The sequence below is a fragment of the Oncorhynchus gorbuscha genome, linkage group LG20, assembly GCF_021184085.1.
Source record: "Oncorhynchus gorbuscha isolate QuinsamMale2020 ecotype Even-year linkage group LG20, OgorEven_v1.0, whole genome shotgun sequence".
Classification (NCBI taxonomy): Eukaryota; Metazoa; Chordata; class Actinopteri; order Salmoniformes; family Salmonidae; genus Oncorhynchus; species Oncorhynchus gorbuscha.
The window spans coordinates 12,542,838-12,564,258 of record NC_060192.1 but is presented as its reverse complement, the minus strand read 5'-3'; positions in this window follow the sequence as shown (position 1 = coordinate 12,564,258).

Here is a 21,421-nt window from a genome sequence, read left to right as displayed (position 1 = left end):
CCAGATGCATGGTACCTTAGCACGTGCTTTGTATTATGCAACTTCAAATGTTTAATGTACAGCTACAGTATGTCGGTGTGAATTGAACACTAAAGTATATTCTTTTCTGTATTTTGCAGTTTCACAACATAAACGTTTTCAATATATTCATTCAAGAAAAGTCACGCCTTGGGAGTTTTATTGAAGACTTAGTTGTTAGCTATCTGTCTAGTTTTGCATGGAAACGCAACTCAAGGGCAGAATAGGAACACTGTGGACAATTGTCATCAAGTTGCAACCTTGAAATACAGAAATAAACACTTTTCCATAAACAAGGTCTAAATCATGTTTGATTGCACTCTGTAAGTTACGTTTTTGCAGTACTGTTTAAAACTAGATTATGGGAACACTGTCGACAATTGTCATCAAGTTGCAACCTTGTAATACAGAAATAAACACTTTTCCATAAACAAGGTCTAAATCATGTTTGATTGCACTCTGTAACATTATTGCAGTACTGTTTAAACTAGATGATACAATGTGGACAATTGTCATCAAGTTGCAACCTTGAAATACAGAAATAAACACTTTTCCATAAACAAGGTCTAAATCATGTTTGATGCACTCTGTAGGTTACGTTTTTGCAGTACTGTTTAAACTAGATGATAGGAACACTGGACAATTGTCATCAAGTTGCAACCTTGTAATACAGAAATAAACACTTTTCCATAAACAAGGTCTAAATCATGTTTGATGCACTCTGTAAATTATTGCAGTACTGTTTAAACTAGATGATACAAGTTGCAACCTTGAAATACAGAAATAAACACTTTTCCATAAACAAGGTCTAAATCATGTTTGATGCACTCTGTAGTTACGTTTTTGAAATACAGAAATAAACACTTTTCCATAAACAAGGTCTAAATCATGTTTGATTGCACTCTTGTAACATTATTGCAGTACTGTTTAAACTAGATTATAGGAACACTGGAAAATTTTTCAGCAAGTTGCAACCTTGAAATACAGAAATAAACACTTTTCAATAAACAAGGTCTAAATCATGTTTGATGCACTCTGTAGGTTACGTTTTTGCAGTACTGTTTAAAACTAGATGATCTGAACACTGTGGACAATTGTCAGCAAGTTGCAACCTTGAAATACAGAAATAAACACTTTTCCATAAACAAGGTCTAAATCATGTTTGATGCACTCTGTGGGTTACGTTTTTGCAGTACTGTTTAAAACTAGATTATAGGAACACTGTGGACAATTGTCATCAAGTTGCAACCTTGAAATACAGAAATAAACACTTTTCCATAAACAAGGTCTAAATCATGTTTGATTGCACTCTAACATTATTGCAGTACTGTTTAAACTAATTGATCTGAACACTGGACAATTTTTCATCAAGTTGCAACCTTGAAATACAGAAATAAACACTTTTCCATAAACAAGGTCTAAATCATGTTTGATGCACTCTGTAGGTTACGTTTTTGCAGTACTGTTTAAAACTAGATGATCTGATCACTGTGGACAATTTTTCAGCAAGTTGCAACCTTGAAATACAGAAATAAACACTTTTCCATAAACAAGGTCTAAATCATGTTTGATGCACTCTGTAGGTTACGTTTTTGCAGTACTGTTTAAACTAGATGATACAATGTGGACAATTGTCAGCAAGTTGCAACCTTGAAATACAGAAATAAACACTTTTCCATAAACAAGGTCTAAATCATGTTTGATGCACTCTGTAGGTTACGTTTTTGAAATACAGAAATAAACACTTTTCCATAAACAAGGTCTAAATCATGTTTGATGCACTCTTGTAAGTTACGTTTTTGCAGTACTGTTTAAAACTAGATGATACAAGTTGCAACCTTGAAATACAGAAATAAACACTTTTCCATAAACAAGGTCTAAATCATGTTTGATGCACTCTGTAGGTTACGTTTTTGCAGTACTGTTTAAACTAGATGATACAAGTTGCAACCTTGAAATACAGAAATAAACACTTTTCCATAAACAAGGTCTAAATCATGTTTGATGCACTCTTGTAAGTTACGTTTTTGCAGTACTGTTTAAAACTAGATGATAGGAACACTGGACAATTGTCATCAAGTTGCAACCTTGAAATACAGAAATAAACACTTTTCCATAAAGGTCTAAATCATGTTTGATGCACTCTGTAGGTTACGTTTTTGCAGTACTGTTTAAAACTAGATGATCTGATCACTGTGGACAATTTTTCAGCAAGTTGCAACCTTGAAATACAGAAATAAACACTTTTCCATAAACAAGGTCTAAATCATGTTTGATGCACTCTGTAGGTTACGTTTTTGCAGTACTGTTTAAACTAGATGATACAAGTTGCAACCTTGTAATACAGAAATAAACACTTTTCCATAAACAAGGTCTAAATCATGTTTGATGCACTCTGTAGGTTACGTTTTTGCAGTACTGTTTAAACTAGATGATACAATGTGGACAATTGTCAGCAAGTTGCAACCTTGAAATACAGAAATAAACACTTTTCCATAAACAAGGTCTAAATCATGTTTGATGCACTCTGTAGGTTACGTTTTTGAAATACAGAAATAAACACTTTTCCATAAACAAGGTCTAAATCATGTTTGATGCACTCTTGTAAGTTACGTTTTTGCAGTACTGTTTAAAACTAGATGATACAAGTTGCAACCTTGAAATACAGAAATAAACACTTTTCCATAAACAAGGTCTAAATCATGTTTGATGCACTCTGTAGGTTACGTTTTTGCAGTACTGTTTAAACTAGATGATACAAGTTGCAACCTTGAAATACAGAAATAAACACTTTTCCATAAACAAGGTCTAAATCATGTTTGATGCACTCTTGTAAGTTACGTTTTTGCAGTACTGTTTAAAACTAGATTGATAGGAACACTGGACAATTGTCATCAAGTTGCAACCTTGTAATACAGAAATAAACACTTTTCCATAAACAAGGTCTAAATCATGTTTGATGCACTCTGTAGGTTACGTTTTTGCAGTACTGTTTAAAACTAGATGATCTGAACACTGTGGACAATTTTTCAGCAAGTTGCAACCTTGAAATACAGAAATAAACACTTTTCCATAAACAAGGTCAAAATCATGTTTGATGCACTCTGTAACATTATTGCAGTACTGTTTAAACTAGATGATACAATGTGGACAATTGTCATCAAGTTGCAACCTTGTAATACAGAAATAAACTCTTTTCCGTAAACAAGGTCTAAATCATGTTTGATGCACTCTGTAACATTATTGCAGTACTGTTTAAACTAGATGATACAATGTGGACAATTGTCATCAAGTTGCAACCTTGTAATACAGAAATAAACACTTTTCCATAAACAAGGTCTAAATCATGTTTGATGCACTCTGAAGGTTACGTTTTTGAAATACAGAAATAAACACTTTTCCATAAACAAGGTCTAAATCATGTTTGATGCACTCTTGTAAGTTACGTTTTTGCAGTACTGTTTAAAACTAGATTATAGGAACACTGGACAATTTTTCAGCAAGTTGCAACCTTGTAATACAGAAATAAACACTTTTCCATAAACAAGGTCTAAATCATGTTTGATGCACTCTGTAGGTTACGTTTTTCAAATACAGAAATAAACACTTTTCCATAAACAAGGTCTAAATCATGTTTGATGCACTCTGTAGGTTACGTTTTTCAAATACAGAAATAAACACTTTTCCATAAACAAGGTCTAAATCATGTTTGATGCACTCTGTAGGTTACGTTTTTCAAATACAGAAATAAACACTTTTCCATAAACAAGGTCTAAATCATGTTTGATGCACTCTTGTAAGTTACGTTTTTGCAGTACTGTTTAAAACTAGATTATAGGAACACTGGACAATTTTTCAGCAAGTTGCAACCTTGTAATACAGAAATAAACACTTTTCCATAAACAAGGTCTAAATCATGTTTGATGCACTCTGTAGGTTACGTTTTTCAAATACAGAAATAAACACTTTTCCATAAACAAGGTCTAAATCATGTTTGATGCACTCTGTAGGTTACGTTTTTCAAATACAGAAATAAACACTTTTCCATAAACAAGGTCTAAATCATGTTTGATGCACTCTGTAGGTTACGTTTTTCAAATACAGAAATAAACACTTCCATAAACAAGGTCTAAATCATGTTTGATGCACTCTGTAGGTTACGTTTTTGCAGTACTGTTTAAACTAGATGATACAAGTTGCAACCTTGAAATACAGAAATAAACACTTTTCCATAAACAAGGTCTAAATCATGTTTGATGCACTCTGTAGGTTACGTTTTTCAAATACAGAAATAAACACTTTTCCATAAACAAGGTCTAAATCACGTTTGATGCACTCTGTAGGTTACGATTTTCAAATACAGAAATAAACACTTTTCCATAAACAAGGTCTAAATCATGTTTGATGCACTCTGTAGGTTACGTTTTTGCAGTACTGTTTAAACTAGATGATACAAGTTGCAACCTTGAAATACACAAATAAACACTTTTCCATTAACAAGGTCTAAATCATGTTTGATGCACTCTGTAGGTTACGTTTTTCAAATACAGAAATAAACACTTTTCCATAAACAAGGTCTAAATCATGTTTGCGGCACTCTGTAGGTTACGTTTTTCAAATACAGAAATAAACACTTTTCCATAAACAAGGTCTAAATCACGTTTGATGCACTCTGCAGGTTACGATTTTCAAATACAGAAATAAACACTTTTCCATAAACAAGGTCTAAATCATGTTTGATGCACTCTGTAGGTTACGTTTTGCAGTACTGTTTAAACTAGATGATACAAGTTGCAACCTTGAAATACAGAAATAAACACTTTTCCATAAACAAGGTCTAAATCATGTTTGATGCACTCTGTAGGTTACGTTTTTCAAATACAGAAATAAACACTTTTCCATAAACAAGGTCTAAATCATGTTTGCGGCACTCTGTAGGTTACGTTTTTCAAATACAGAAATAAACACTTTTCCATAAACAAGGTCTAAATCACGTTTGATGCACTCTGCAGGTTACGATTTTCAAATACAGAAATAAACACTTTTCCATAAACAAGGTCTAAATCATGTTTGATGCACTCTGTAGGTTACGTTTTTCAAATACAGAAATAAACACTTTTCCATAAACAAGGTCTAAATCACGTTTGATGCACTCTGTAGGTTACGTTTTTCAAATACAGAAATAAACACTTTTCCATAAACAAGGTCTAAATCATGTTTGATTGCACTCTGTAACATTATTGCAGTACTGTTTAAACTAGATGATACAATGTGGACAATTGTCATCAAGTTGCAACCTTGAAATACAGAAATAAACACTTTTCCATAAACAAGGTCTAAATCATGTTTGATGCACTCTGTAGGTTACGTTTTTGCAGTACTGTTTAAAACTAGATGAGAGGAACACTGGACAATTTTTCAGCAAGTTGCAACCTTGAAATACAGAAATAAACACTTTTCCATAAACAAGGTCTAAATCATGTTTGATTGCACTCTGTAACATTATTGCAGTACTGTTTAAACTAGATGATACAATGTGGACAATTGTCATCAAGTTGCAACCTTGAAATACAGAAATAAACACTTTTCCATAAACAAGGTCTAAATCATGTTTGATGCACTCTGTAGGTTACGTTTTTGCAGTACTGTTTAAACTAGATGATACAAGTTGCAACCTTGTAATACAGAAATAAACACTTTTCCATAAACAAGGTCTAAATCATGTTCGATTGCACTCTAACATTATTGCAGTACTGTTTAAACTAGATGATACAATGTGGACAATTGTCATCAAGTTGCAACCTTGTAATACAGAAATAAACACTTTTCCATAAACAGGGTCAAAATCATGTTTGATGCACTCTGTAGGTTACGTTTTTGCAGTACTGTTTAAACTAGATGATACAAGTTGCAACCTTGTAATACAGAAATAAACACTTTTCCATAAACAAGGTCTAAATCATGTTTGATGCACTCTGTAGGTTACGTTTTTGCAGTACTGTTTAAACTAGATGATACAATGTGGACAATTGTCAGCAAGTTGCAACCTTGAAATACAGAAATAAACACTTTTCCATAAACAAGGTCTAAATCATGTTTGATGCACTCTGTAGGTTACGTTTTTGAAATACAGAAATAAACACTTTTCCATAAACAAGGTCTAAATCATTTTTGATGCACTCTTGTAAGTTACGTTTTTGCAGTACTGTTTAAAACTAGATGATACAAGTTGCAACCTTGAAATACAGAAATAAACACTTTTCCATAAACAAGGTCTAAATCATGTTTGATGCACTCTGTAGGTTACGTTTTTGCAGTACTGTTTAAACTAGATGATACAAGTTGCAACCTTGAAATACAGAAATAAACACTTTTCCATAAACAAGGTCTAAATCATGTTTGATGCACTCTTGTAAGTTACGTTTTTGCAGTACTGTTTAAAACTAGATGATAGGAACACTGGACAATTGTCATCAAGTTGCAACCTTGTAATACAGAAATAAACACTTTTCCATAAACAAGGTCTAAATCATGTTTGATGCACTCTGTAGGTTACGTTTTTGCAGTACTGTTTAAAACTAGATGATCTGAACACTGTGGACAATTTTTCAGCAAGTTGCAACCTTGAAATACAGAAATAAACACTTTTCCATAAACAAGGTCTAAATCATGTTTGATTGCACTCTGTAACATTATTGCAGTACTGTTTAAACTAGATGATACAATGTGGACAATTGTCATCAAGTTGCAACCTTGTAATACAGAAATAAACTCTTTTCCGTAAACAAGGTCTAAATCATGTTTGATGCACTCTGTAACATTATTGCAGTACTGTTTAAACTAGATGATACAATGTGGACAATTGTCATCAAGTTGCAACCTTGTAATACAGAAATAAACACTTTTCCATAAACAAGGTCTAAATCATGTTTGATGCACTCTGAAGGTTACGTTTTTGAAATACAGAAATAAACACTTTTCCATAAACAAGGTCTAAATCATGTTTGATGCACTCTTGTAAGTTACGTTTTTGCAGTACTGTTTAAAACTAGATTATAGGAACACTGGACAATTTTTCAGCAAGTTGCAACCTTGTAATACAGAAATAAACACTTTTCCATAAACAAGGTCTAAATCATGTTTGATTGCACTCTGTAACATTATTGCAGTACTGTTTAAACTAGATGATACAATGTGGACAATTGTCATCAAGTTGCAACCTTGTAATACAGAAATAAACACTTTTCCATAAACAAGGTCTAAATCATGTTTGATGCACTCTGTAAGTTACGTTTTTGCAGTACTGTTTAAACTAGATGATCTGAACACTGGACAATTTTTCATCAAGTTGCAACCTTGAAATACAGAAATAAACACTTTTCCATAAACAAGGTCTAAATCATGTTTGATTACACTCTAACATTATTGCAGTACTGTTTAAACTAATTGATCTGAACACTGGACAATTTTTCATCAAGTTGCAACCTTGAAATACAGAAATAAACACTTTTCCATAAACAAGGTCTAAATCATGTTTGATGCACTCTGTAGGTTACGTTTTTGAAATACAGAAATAAACACTTTTCCATAAACAAAGTCTAAATCATGTTTGATGCACTTTGTAAGTTACATTTTGCAGTACTGTTTAAACTAGATTATAGGAACTGTGCTGCCATCCTGTTAGAAGATAACAGATTATTTTATTACAATGGTTAAATTGGATTTTCATTGTGTTCAATGGTGTTATTTGCCCCCTAGTGGCGCTTTCTGGTACTTAGAAAGTCAACGCAAACGGGAAGTTCAGAATTTGTTTTGCACGCAAAGAAGCAGCTACAAGCAACGCTACGGTGCAGGTCTTTCAATGTAGTTATTTCTTGTCACGCTTCAGCCTTGGAAAAATATTTGTTTGTAAGTTCGATTCAAGCATTTAGCTAATGATGATAATCTTGTTATTGATAGAGTTTCTTACATATCAATGTTGGTTGCGTTTACTCACAAATTGCAATGCCTTTTGTGTATGTCGTTAGCTGTATTACTTTGCTCATGCGTCATGCAAACGAATTGTAAAATATACAATACTGTAGTTTTGTTACTGTTTCTAGTGTAATATGCTTTGTTATTCTACATAGAAGGTTATACATTATTAGAGTAATGAAAGGAGCAATTACCATATGGTTAACAATTAGATATATGGTTTGGCATCATGCCAGATGCATGGTACCTTAGCACGTGCTTTGTATTATGCAACTTCAAATGTTTAATGTACAGCTACAGTATGTCGGTGTGAATTGAACACTAAAGTATATTCTTTTCTGTATTTTGCAGTTTCACAACATAAACGTTTTCAATATATTCATTCAAGAAAAGTCACGCCTTGGGAGTTTTATTGAAGACTTAGTTGTTAGCTATCTGTCTAGTTTTGCATGGAAACGCAACTCAAGGGCAGAATAGGAACACTGTGGACAATTGTCATCAAGTTGCAACCTTGAAATACAGAAATAAACACTTTTCCATAAACAAGGTCTAAATCATGTTTGATTGCACTCTGTAAGTTACGTTTTTGCAGTACTGTTTAAAACTAGATTATGGGAACACTGTCGACAATTGTCATCAAGTTGCAACCTTGTAATACAGAAATAAACACTTTTCCATAAACAAGGTCTAAATCATGTTTGATTGCACTCTGTAACATTATTGCAGTACTGTTTAAACTAGATGATACAATGTGGACAATTGTCATCAAGTTGCAACCTTGAAATACAGAAATAAACACTTTTCCATAAACAAGGTCTAAATCATGTTTGATGCACTCTGTAGGTTACGTTTTTGCAGTACTGTTTAAACTAGATGATAGGAACACTGGACAATTGTCATCAAGTTGCAACCTTGTAATACAGAAATAAACACTTTTCCATAAACAAGGTCTAAATCATGTTTGATGCACTCTGTAAATTATTGCAGTACTGTTTAAACTAGATGATACAAGTTGCAACCTTGAAATACAGAAATAAACACTTTTCCATAAACAAGGTCTAAATCATGTTTGATGCACTCTGTAGTTACGTTTTTGAAATACAGAAATAAACACTTTTCCATAAACAAGGTCTAAATCATGTTTGATTGCACTCTTGTAACATTATTGCAGTACTGTTTAAACTAGATTATAGGAACACTGGAAAAATTTTCAGCAAGTTGCAACCTTGAAATACAGAAATAAACACTTTTCAATAAACAAGGTCTAAATCATGTTTGATGCACTCTGTAGGTTACGTTTTTGCAGTACTGTTTAAAACTAGATGATCTGAACACTGTGGACAATTGTCAGCAAGTTGCAACCTTGAAATACAGAAATAAACACTTTTCCATAAACAAGGTCTAAATCATGTTTGATGCACTCTGTGGGTTACGTTTTTGCAGTACTGTTTAAAACTAGATTATAGGAACACTGTGGACAATTGTCATCAAGTTGCAACCTTGAAATACAGAAATAAACACTTTTCCATAAACAAGGTCTAAATCATGTTTGATTGCACTCTAACATTATTGCAGTACTGTTTAAACTAATTGATCTGAACACTGGACAATTTTTCATCAAGTTGCAACCTTGAAATACAGAAATAAACACTTTTCCATAAACAAGGTCTAAATCATGTTTGATGCACTCTGTAGGTTACGTTTTTGAAATACAGAAATAAACACTTTTCCATAAACAAAGTCTAAATCATGTTTGATGCACTTTGTAAGTTACATTTTGCAGTACTGTTTAAACTAGATTATAGGAACTGTGCTGCCATCCTGTTAGAAGATAACAGATTATTTTATTACAATGGTTAAATTGGATTTTCATTGTGTTCAATGGTGTTATTTGCCCCCTAGTGGCGCTTTCTGGTACTTAGAAAGTCAACGCAAACGGGAAGTTCAGAATTTGTTTTGCACGCAAAGAAGCAGCTACAAGCAACGCTACGGTGCAGGTCTTTCAATGTAGTTATTTCTTGTCACGCTTCAGCCTTGGAAAAATATTTGTTTGTAAGTTCGATTCAAGCATTTAGCTAATGATGATAATCTTGTTATTGATAGAGTTTCTTACATATCAATGTTGGTTGCGTTTACTCACAAATTGCAATGCCTTTTGTGTATGTCGTTAGCTGTATTACTTTGCTCATGCGTCATGCAAACGAATTGTAAAATATACAATACTGTAGTTTTGTTACTGTTTCTAGTGTAATATGCTTTGTTATTCTACATAGAAGGTTATACATTATTAGAGTAATGAAAGGAGCAATTACCATATGGTTAACAATTAGATATATGGTTTGGCATCATGCCAGATGCATGGTACCTTAGCACGTGCTTTGTATTATGCAACTTCAAATGTTTAATGTACAGCTACAGTATGTCGGTGTGAATTGAACACTAAAGTATATTCTTTTCTGTATTTTGCAGTTTCACAACATAAACGTTTTCAATATATTCATTCAAGAAAAGTCACCCCTTGGGAGTTTTATTGAAGACTTAGTTGTTAGCTATCTGTCTAGTTTTGCATGGGAACGCAACTCAAGGGCAGAATAGGAACACTGTGGACAATTGTCATCAAGTTGCAACCTTGAAATACAGAAATAAACACTTTTCCATAAACAAGGTCTAAATCCTGTTTGATTGCACTCTGTAAGTTACATTTGTGGAGTACTGTTTAAAACTAGATGATAGGAACACTGTGGACAATTGTCATCAAGTTGCAACCTTGAAATACAGAAATAAACACTTTTCCATAAACAAGGTCTAAATCATGTTTGATGCACTCTGTAGGTTACGTTTTTGCAGTACTGTTTAAAACTAGATGATCTGAACACTGTGGACAATTGTCAGCAAGTTGCAACCTTGAAATACAGAAATAAACACTTTTCCATAAACAAGGTCTAAATCATGTTTGATGCACTCTGTAGGTTACGTTTTTGCAGTACTGTTTAAAACTAGATTATAGGAACACTGTGGACAATTGTCATCAAGTTGCAACCTTGAAATACAGAAATAAACACTTTTCCATAAAGGTCTAAATCATGTTTGATGCACTCTGTAGGTTACGTTTTTGCAGTACTGTTTAAAACTAGATGATCTGATCACTGTGGACAATTTTTCAGCAAGTTGCAACCTTGAAATACAGAAATAAACACTTTTCCATAAACAAGGTCTAAATCATGTTTGATGCACTCTGTAGGTTACGTTTTTGCAGTACTGTTTAAACTAGATGATACAAGTTGCAACCTTGTAATACAGAAATAAACACTTTTCCATAAACAAGGTCTAAATCATGTTTGATGCACTCTGTAGGTTACGTTTTTGCAGTACTGTTTAAACTAGATGATACAATGTGGACAATTGTCAGCAAGTTGCAACCTTGAAATACAGAAATAAACACTTTTCCATAAACAAGGTCTAAATCATGTTTGATGCACTCTGTAGGTTACGTTTTTGAAATACAGAAATAAACACTTTTCCATAAACAAGGTCTAAATCATGTTTGATGCACTCTTGTAAGTTACATTTTTGCAGTACTGTTTAAAACTAGATGATACAAGTTGCAACCTTGAAATACAGAAATAAACACTTTTCCATAAACAAGGTCTAAATCATGTTTGATGCACTCTGTAGGTTACGTTTTTGCAGTACTGTTTAAACTAGATGATACAAGTTGCAACCTTGAAATACAGAAATAAACACTTTTCCATAAACAAGGTCTAAATCATGTTTGATGCACTCTTGTAAGTTACGTTTTTGCAGTACTGTTTAAAACTAGATGATAGGAACACTGGACAATTGTCATCAAGTTGCAACCTTGTAATACAGAAATAAACACTTTTCCATAAACAAGGTCTAAATCATGTTTGATGCACTCTGTAGGTTACGTTTTTGCAGTACTGTTTAAAACTAGATGATCTGAACACTGTGGACAATTTTTCAGCAAGTTGCAACCTTGAAATACAGAAATAAACACTTTTCCATAAACAAGGTCAAAATCATGTTTGATGCACTCTGTAACATTATTGCAGTACTGTTTAAACTAGATGATACAATGTGGACAATTGTCATCAAGTTGCAACCTTGTAATACAGAAATAAACTCTTTTCCGTAAACAAGGTCTAAATCATGTTTGATGCACTCTGTAACATTATTGCAGTACTGTTTAAACTAGATGATACAATGTGGACAATTGTCATCAAGTTGCAACCTTGTAATACAGAAATAAACACTTTTCCATAAACAAGGTCTAAATCATGTTTGATGCACTCTGAAGGTTACGTTTTTGAAATACAGAAATAAACACTTTTCCATAAACAAGGTCTAAATCATGTTTGATGCACTCTGTAGGTTACGTTTTTCAAATACAGAAATAAACACTTTTCCATAAACAAGGTCTAAATCATGTTTGATGCACTCTGTAGGTTACGTTTTTCAAATACAGAAATAAACACTTTTCCATAAACAAGGTCTAAATCATGTTTGATGCACTCTGTAGGTTACGTTTTTCAAATACAGAAATAAACACTTTTCCATAAACAAGGTCTAAATCATGTTTGATGCACTCTGTAGGTTACGTTTTTGCAGTACTGTTTAAACTAGATGATACAAGTTGCAACCTTGAAATACAGAAATAAACACTTTTCCATAAACAAGGTCTAAATCATGTTTGATGCACTCTGTAGGTTACGTTTTTCAAATACAGAAATAAACACTTTTCCATAAACAAGGTCTAAATCACGTTTGATGCACTCTGTAGGTTACGATTTTCAAATACAGAAATAAACACTTTTCCATAAACAAGGTCTAAATCATGTTTGATGCACTCTGTAGGTTACGTTTTTGCAGTACTGTTTAAACTAGATGATACAAGTTGCAACCTTGAAATACACAAATAAACACTTTTCCATTAACAAGGTCTAAATCATGTTTGATGCACTCTGTAGGTTACGTTTTTCAAATACAGAAATAAACACTTTTCCATAAACAAGGTCTAAATCATGTTTGCGGCACTCTGTAGGTTACGTTTTTCAAATACAGAAATAAACACTTTTCCATAAACAAGGTCTAAATCACGTTTGATGCACTCTGCAGGTTACGATTTTCAAATACAGAAATAAACACTTTTCCATAAACAAGGTCTAAATCATGTTTGATGCACTCTGTAGGTTACGTTTTTGCAGTACTGTTTAAACTAGATGATACAAGTTGCAACCTTGAAATACAGAAATAAACACTTTTCCATAAACAAGGTCTAAATCATGTTTGATGCACTCTGTAGGTTACGTTTTTCAAATACAGAAATAAACACTTTTCCATAAACAAGGTCTAAATCACGTTTGATGCACTCTGTAGGTTACGATTTTCAAATACAGAAATAAACACTTTTCCATAAACAAGGTCTAAATCATGTTTGATGCACTCTGTAGGTTACGTTTTTGCAGTACTGTTTAAACTAGATGATACAAGTTGCAACCTTGAAATACACAAATAAACACTTCCATTAACAAGGTCTAAATCATGTTTGATGCACTCTGTAGGTTACGTTTTTCAAATACAGAAATAAACACTTTTCCATAAACAAGGTCTAAATCATGTTTGCGGCACTCTGTAGGATACGTTTTTCAAATACAGAAATAAACACTTTTCCATAAACAAGGTCTAAATCACGTTTGATGCACTCTGCAGGTTACGATTTTCAAATACAGAAATAAACACTTTTCCATAAACAAGGTCTAAATCATGTTTGATGCACTCTGTAGGTTACGTTTTTCAAATACAGAAATAAACACTTTTCCATAAACAAGGTCTAAATCACGTTTGATGCACTCTGTAGGTTACGTTTTTCAAATACAGAAATAAACACTTTTCCATAAACAAGGTCTAAATCATGTTTGATGCACTCTGTAGGTTACGTTTTTGCAGTACTGTTTAAACTAGATGATACAAGTTGCAACCTTGAAATACAGAAATAAACACTTTTCCATAAACAAGGTCTAAATCATGTTTGATGCACTCTGTAGGTTACATTTTTGCAGTACTGTTTAAACTAGATTATAGGAACTGTGCTGCCATCCTGTTAGAAGATAACAGATTATTTTATTACAATGGTTAAATTGGATTTTCATTGTGTTCAATGGTGTTATTTGCCCCCTAGTGGCGCTTTCTGGTACTTAGAAAGTCAACGCAAACGGGAAGTTCAGAATTTGTTTTGCACGCAAAGAAGCAGCTACAGCAACGCTACGGTGCAGGTCTTTCAATGTAGTTATTTCTTGTCACGCTTCAGCCTTGGAAAAATATTTGTTTGTAAGTTCGATTCAAGCATTTAGCTAATGATGATAATCTTGTTATTGATAGAGTTTCTTACATATCAATGTTGGTTGCATTTACTCACAAATTGCAATGCCTTTTGTGTATGTCGTTAGCTGTATTACTTTGCTCATGCGTCATGCAAACGAATTGTAAAATATACAATACTGTAGTTTTGTTACTGTTTCTAGTGTAATATGCTTTGTTATTCTACATAGATGGTTATACATTATTAGAGTAATGAAAGGAGCAATTACCATATGGTTAACAATTAGATATATGGTTTGGCATCATGCCAGATGCATGGTACCTTAGCACGTGCTTTGTATTATGCAACTTCAAATGTTTAATGTACAGCTACAGTATGTCGGTGTGAATTGAACACTAAAGTATATTCTTTTCTGTATTTTGCAGTTTCACAACATAAACGTTTTCAATATATTCATTCAAGAAAAGTCACGCCTTGGGAGTTTTATTGAAGACTTAGTTGTTAGCTATCCGTCTAGTTTTGCATGGAAACGCAACTCAAGGGCAGAATAGGAACACTGTGGACAATTTCAGCAAGTTGCAACCTTGAAATATACAGAAATAAACACTTTTCCATAAACAAGGTCTAAATCATGTTTGATTGCACTCTGTAACATTATTGCAGTACTGTTTAAACTAGATGATACAATGTGGACAATTGTCATCAAGTTGCAACCTTGAAATACAGAAATAAACACTTTTCCATAAACAAGGTCTAAATCATGTTTGATGCACTCTGTAGGTTACGTTTTTGCAGTACTGTTTAAACTAGATGATAGGAACACTGGACAATTGTCATCAAGTTGCAACCTTGTAATACAGAAATAAACACTTTTCCATAAACAAGGTCTAAATCATGTTTGATGCACTCTGTAAATTATTGCAGTACTGTTTAAACTAGATGATACAAGTTGCAACCTTGAAATACAGAAATAAACACTTTTCCATAAACAAGGTCTAAATCATGTTTGATGCACTCTGTAGGTTACGTTTTTGAAATACAGAAATAAACACTTTTCCATAAACAAGGTCTAAATCATGTTTGATGCACTCTGTAAATTATTGCAGTACTGTTTAAACTAGATGATACAAGTTGCAACCTTGAAATACAGAAATAAACACTTTTCCATAAACAAGGTCTAAATCATGTTTGATGCACTCTGTAGGTTACGTTTTTGAAATACAGAAATAAACACTTTTCCATAAACAAGGTCTAAATCATGTTTGATGCACTCTGTAAATTATTGCAGTACTGTTTAAACTAGATGATACAAGTTGCAACCTTGAAATACAGAAATAAACACTTTTCCATAAACAAGGTCTAAATCATGTTTGATGCACTCTGTACGTTACGTTTTTGAAATACAGAAATAAACACTTTTCCATAAACAAGGTCTAAATCATGTTTGATGCACTCTGTAAATTATTGCAGTACTGTTTAAACTAGATGATACAATGTGGACAATTGTCATCAAGTTGCAACCTTGAAATACAGAAATAAACACTTTTCCATAAACAAGGTCTAAATCATGTTTGATTGCACTCTTGTAACATTATTGCAGTACTGTTTAAACTAGATTATAGGAACACCGGAAAATTTTTCAGCAAGTTGCAACCTTGAAATACAGAAATAAACACTTTTCCATGAACAAGGTCTAAATCATGTTTGATGCACTCTGTAGGTTACATTTTTGCAGTACTGTTTAAAACTAGATGATCTGAACACTGTGGACAATTGTCAGCAAGTTGCAACCTTGAAATACAGAAATAAACACTTTTCCATAAACAAGGTCTAAATCATGTTTGATTGCACTCTGTAGGTTACGTTTTTGAAATACAGAAATAAACACTTTTCCATAAACAAAGTCTAAATCATGTTTGATGCACTTTGTAAGTTACATTTTTGCAGTACTGTTTAAACTAGATTATAGGAACTGTGCTGCCATCCTGTTAGAAGATAACAGATTATTTTATTACAATGGTTAAATTGGATTTTCATTGTGTTCAATGGTGTTATTTGCCCCCTAGTGGCGCTTTCTGGTACTTAGAAAGTCAACGCAAACGGAAGTTCAGAATTTGTTTTGCACGCAAAGAAGCAGCTACAAGCAACGCTACGGTGCAGGTCTTTCAATGTAGTTATTTCTTGTCACGCTTCAGCCTTGGAAAAATATTTGTTTGTAAGTTCGATTCAAGCATTTAGCTAATGATGATAATCTTGTTATTGATAGAGTTTCTTACATATCAATGTTGGTTGCGTTTACTCACAAATTGCAATGCCTTTTGTGTATGTCGTTAGCTGTATTACTTTGCTCATGCGTCATGCAAACGAATTGTAAAATATACAATACTGTAGTTTTGTTACTGTTTCTAGTGTAATATGCTTTGTTATTCTACATAGATGGTTATACATTATTAGAGTAATGAAAGGAGCAATTACCATATGGTTAACAATTAGATATATGGTTTGGCATCATGCCAGATGCATGGTACCTTAGCACGTGCTTTGTATTATGCAACTTCAAATGTTTAATGTACAGCTACAGTATGTCGGTGTGAATTGAACACTAAAGTATATTCATTTCTGTATTTTGCAGTTTCACAACAAACGTTTTCAATATATTCATTCAAGAAAAGTCACGCCTTGGGAGTTTTATTGAAGACTTAGTTGTTAGCTATCTGTCTAGTTTTGCATGGGAACGCAACTCAAGGGCTGAATAGGAACACTGTGGACAATTGTCATCAAGTTGCAACCTTGAAATACAGAAATAAACACTTTTCCATAAACAAGGTCTAAATCATGTTTGATTGCACTCTGTAACATTATTGCAGTACTGTTTAAACTAGATGATACAATGTGGACAATTGTCATCAAGTTACAACCTTGAAATACAGAAATAAACACTTTTCCATAAACAAGGTCTAAATCATGTTTGATTGCACTCTGTAAGTTACATTTTTGCAGTACTGTTTAAAACTAGATGATAGGAACACTGTGGACAATATTTCAGCAAGTTGCAACCTTGAAATACAGAAATAAACACTTTTCCATAAACAAGGTCTAAATCATGTTTGATGCACTCTGTAAGTTACGTTTTTGCAGTACTGTTTAAAACTAGATTATAGGAACACTGTGGACAATTGTCATCAAGTTGCAACCTTGAAATACAGAAATAAACACTTTTCCATAAACAAGGTCTAAATCATGTTTGATTGCACTCTGTAACATTATTGCAGTACTGTTTAAACTAGATGATACAATGTGGACAATTGTCATCAAGTTGCCACCTTGAAATACAGAAATAAACACTTTTCCATAAACAAGGTCTAAATCATGTTTGATGCACTCTGTAAGTTACGTTTTTGCAGTACTGTTTAAACTAGATGATACAAGTTGCAACCTTGAAATACAGAAATACACTTTTCCATAAACAAGGTCTAAATCATGTTTGATGCACTCTGTAGGTTACGTTTTTGCAGTACTGTTTAAACTAGATGATAGGAACACTGGACAATTGTCATCAAGTTGCAACCTTGTAATACAGAAATAAACACTTTTCCATAAACAAGGTCTAAATCATGTTTGATGCACTCTGTAAATTATTGCAGTACTGTTTAAACTAGATGATACAATGTGGACAATTGTCAGCAAGTTGCAACCTTGAAATACAGAAATAAACACTTTTCCATAAACAAGGTCTAAATCATGTTTGATGCACTCTGTAGGTTACGTTTTTCAAATACAGAAATAAACACTTTTCCATAAACAAGGTCTAAATCATGTTTGATGCACTCTGTAGGTTACGTTTTTCAAATACAGAAATAAACACTTTTCCATAAACAAGGTCTAAATCATGTTTGATGCACTCTGTAGGTTACGTTTTTCAAATACAGAAATAAACACTTTTCCATAAACAAGGTCTAAATCATGTTTGATGCACTCTGTAGGTTACGTTTTTCAAATACAGAAATAAACACTTTTCCATAAACAAGGTCTAAATCATGTTTGATGCACTCTGTAGGTTACATTTTTGCAGTACTGTTTAAACTAGATGATACAAGTTGCAACCTTGAAATACAGAAATAAACACTTTTCCATAAACAAGGTCTAAATCATGTTTGATGCACTCTGTAGGTTACGTTTTTCAAATACAGAAATAAACACTTTTCCATAAACAAGGTCTAAATCACGTTTGATGCACTCTGTAGGTTACGATTTTCAAATACAGAAATAAACACTTTTCCATAAACAAGGTCTAAATCATGTTTGATGCACTCTGTAGGTTACGTTTTTGCAGTACTGTTTAAACTAGATGATACAAGTTGCAACCTTGAAATACACAAATAAACACTTTTCCATTAACAAGGTCTAAATCATGTTTGATGCACTCTGTAGGTTACGTTTTTCAAATACAGAAATAAACACTTTTCCATAAACAAGGTCTAAATCATGTTTGCGGCACTCTGTAGGTTACGTTTTTCAAATACAGAAATAAACACTTTTCCATAAACAAGGTCTAAATCACGTTTGATGCACTCTGCAGGTTACGATTTTCAAATACAGAAATAAACACTTTTCCATAAACAAGGTCTAAATCATGTTTGATGCACTCTGTAGGTTACGTTTTTGCAGTACTGTTTAAACTAGATGATACAAGTTGCAACCTTGAAATACAGAAATAAACACTTTTCCATAAACAAGGTCTAAATCATGTTTGATGCACTATGTAGGTTACGTTTTTCAAATACAGAAATAAACACTTTTCCATAAACAAGGTCTAAATCACGTTTGATGCACTCTGTAGGTTACGATTTTCAAATACAGAAATAAACACTTTTCCATAAACAAGGTCTAAATCATGTTTGATGCACTCTGTAGGTTACGTTTTTGCAGTACTGTTTAAACTAGATGATACAAGTTGCAACCTTGAAATACACAAATAAACACTTTTCCATTAACAAGGTCTAAATCATGTTTGATGCACTCTGTAGGTTACGTTTTTCAAATACAGAAATAAACACTTTTCCATAAACAAGGTCTAAATCACGTTTGATGCACTCTGCAGGTTACGATTTTCAAATACAGAAATAAACACTTTTCCATAAACAAGGTCTAAATCATGTTTGATGCACTCTGTAGGTTACGTTTTTCAAATACAGAAATAAACACTTTTCCATAAACAAGGTCTAAATCACGTTTGATGCACTCTGTAGGTTACGTTTTTCAAATACAGAAATAAACACTTTTCCATAAACAAGGTCTAAATCATGTTTGATGCACTCTGTAGGTTACGTTTTTGCAGTACTGTTTAAACTAGATGATACAAGTTGCAACCTTGAAATACAGAAATAAACACTTTTCCATAAACAAGGTCTAAATCATGTTTGATGCACTCTGTAGGTTACGATTTTCAAATACAGAAATAAACACTTTTCCATAAACAAGGTCTAAATCATGTTTGATGCACTCTGTAGGTTACGTTTTTCAAATACAGAAATAAACACTTTTCCATAAACAAGGTCTAAATCATGTTTGATGCACTCTGTAGGTTACGTTTTTGAAATACAGAAATAAACACTTTTCCATAAACAAAGTCTAAATCATGTTTGATGCACTTTGTAAGTTACATTTTTGCAGTACTGTTTAAACTAGATTATAGGAACTGTGCTGCCATCCTGTTAGAAGATAACAGATTATTTTATTACAATGGTTAAATTGGATTTTCATTGTGTTCAATGGTGTTATTTGCCCCCTAGTGGCGCTTTCTGGTACTTAGAAAGTCAACGCAAACGGGAAGTTCAGAATTTGTTTTGCACGCAAAGAAGCAGCTACAAGCAACGCTACGGTGCAGGTCTTTCAATGTAGTTATTTCTTGTCACGCTTCAGCCTTGGAAAAATATTTGTTTGTAAGTTCGATTCAAGCATTTAGCTAATGATGATAATCTTGTTATTGATAGAGTTTCTTACATATCAATGTTGGTTGCGTTTACTCACAAATTGCAATGCCTTTTGTGTATGTCGTTAGCTGTATTACTTTGCTCATGCGTCATGCAAACGAATTGTAAAATATACAATACTGTAGTTTTGTTACTGTTTCTAGTGTAATATGCTTTGTTATTCTACATAGAAGGTTATACATTATTAGAGTAATGAAAGGAGCAATTACCATATGGTTAACAATTAGATATATGGTTTGGCATCATGCCAGATGCATGGTACCTTAGCACGTGCTTTGTATTATGCAACTTTAAATGTTTAATGTACAGCTACAGTATGTCGGTGTGAATTGAACACTAAAGTATATTCTTTTCTGTATTTTGCAGTTTCACAACATAAACGTTTTCAATATATTCATTCAAGAAAAGTCCCGCCTTGGGAGTTTTATTGAAGACTTAGTTGTTAGCTATCTGTCTAGTTTTGCATGGGAACGCAACTCAAGGGCAGAATAGGAACACTGTGGACAATTGTCATCAAGTTGCAACCTTGAAATACAGAAATAAACACTTTTCCATAAACAAGGTCTAAATCATGTTTGATTGCACTCTGTAACATTATTGCAGTACTGTTTAAACTAGATGATACAATGTGGACAATTGTCATCAAGTTGCAACCTTGAAATACAGAAATAAACACTTTCCATAAACAAGGTCTAAATCATGTTTGATGCACTCTGTAGGTTACGTTTTTGCAGTACTGTTTAAAACTAGATGAGAGGAACACTGGACAATTTTTCAGCAAGTTGCAACCTTGAAATACAGAAATAAACACTTTTCCATAAACAAGGTCTAAATCATGTTTGATTGCACTCTGTAACATTATTGCAGTACTGTTTAAACTAGATGATACAATGTGGACAATTGTCATCAAGTTGCAACCTTGAAATACAGAAATAAACACTTTTCCATAAACAAGGTCTAAATCATGTTTGATGCACTCTGTAGGTTACGTTTTTGCAGTACTGTTTAAAACTAGATGAGAGGAACACTGGACAATTTTTCAGCAAGTTGCAACCTTGAAATACAGAAATAAACACTTTTCCATAAACAAGGTCTA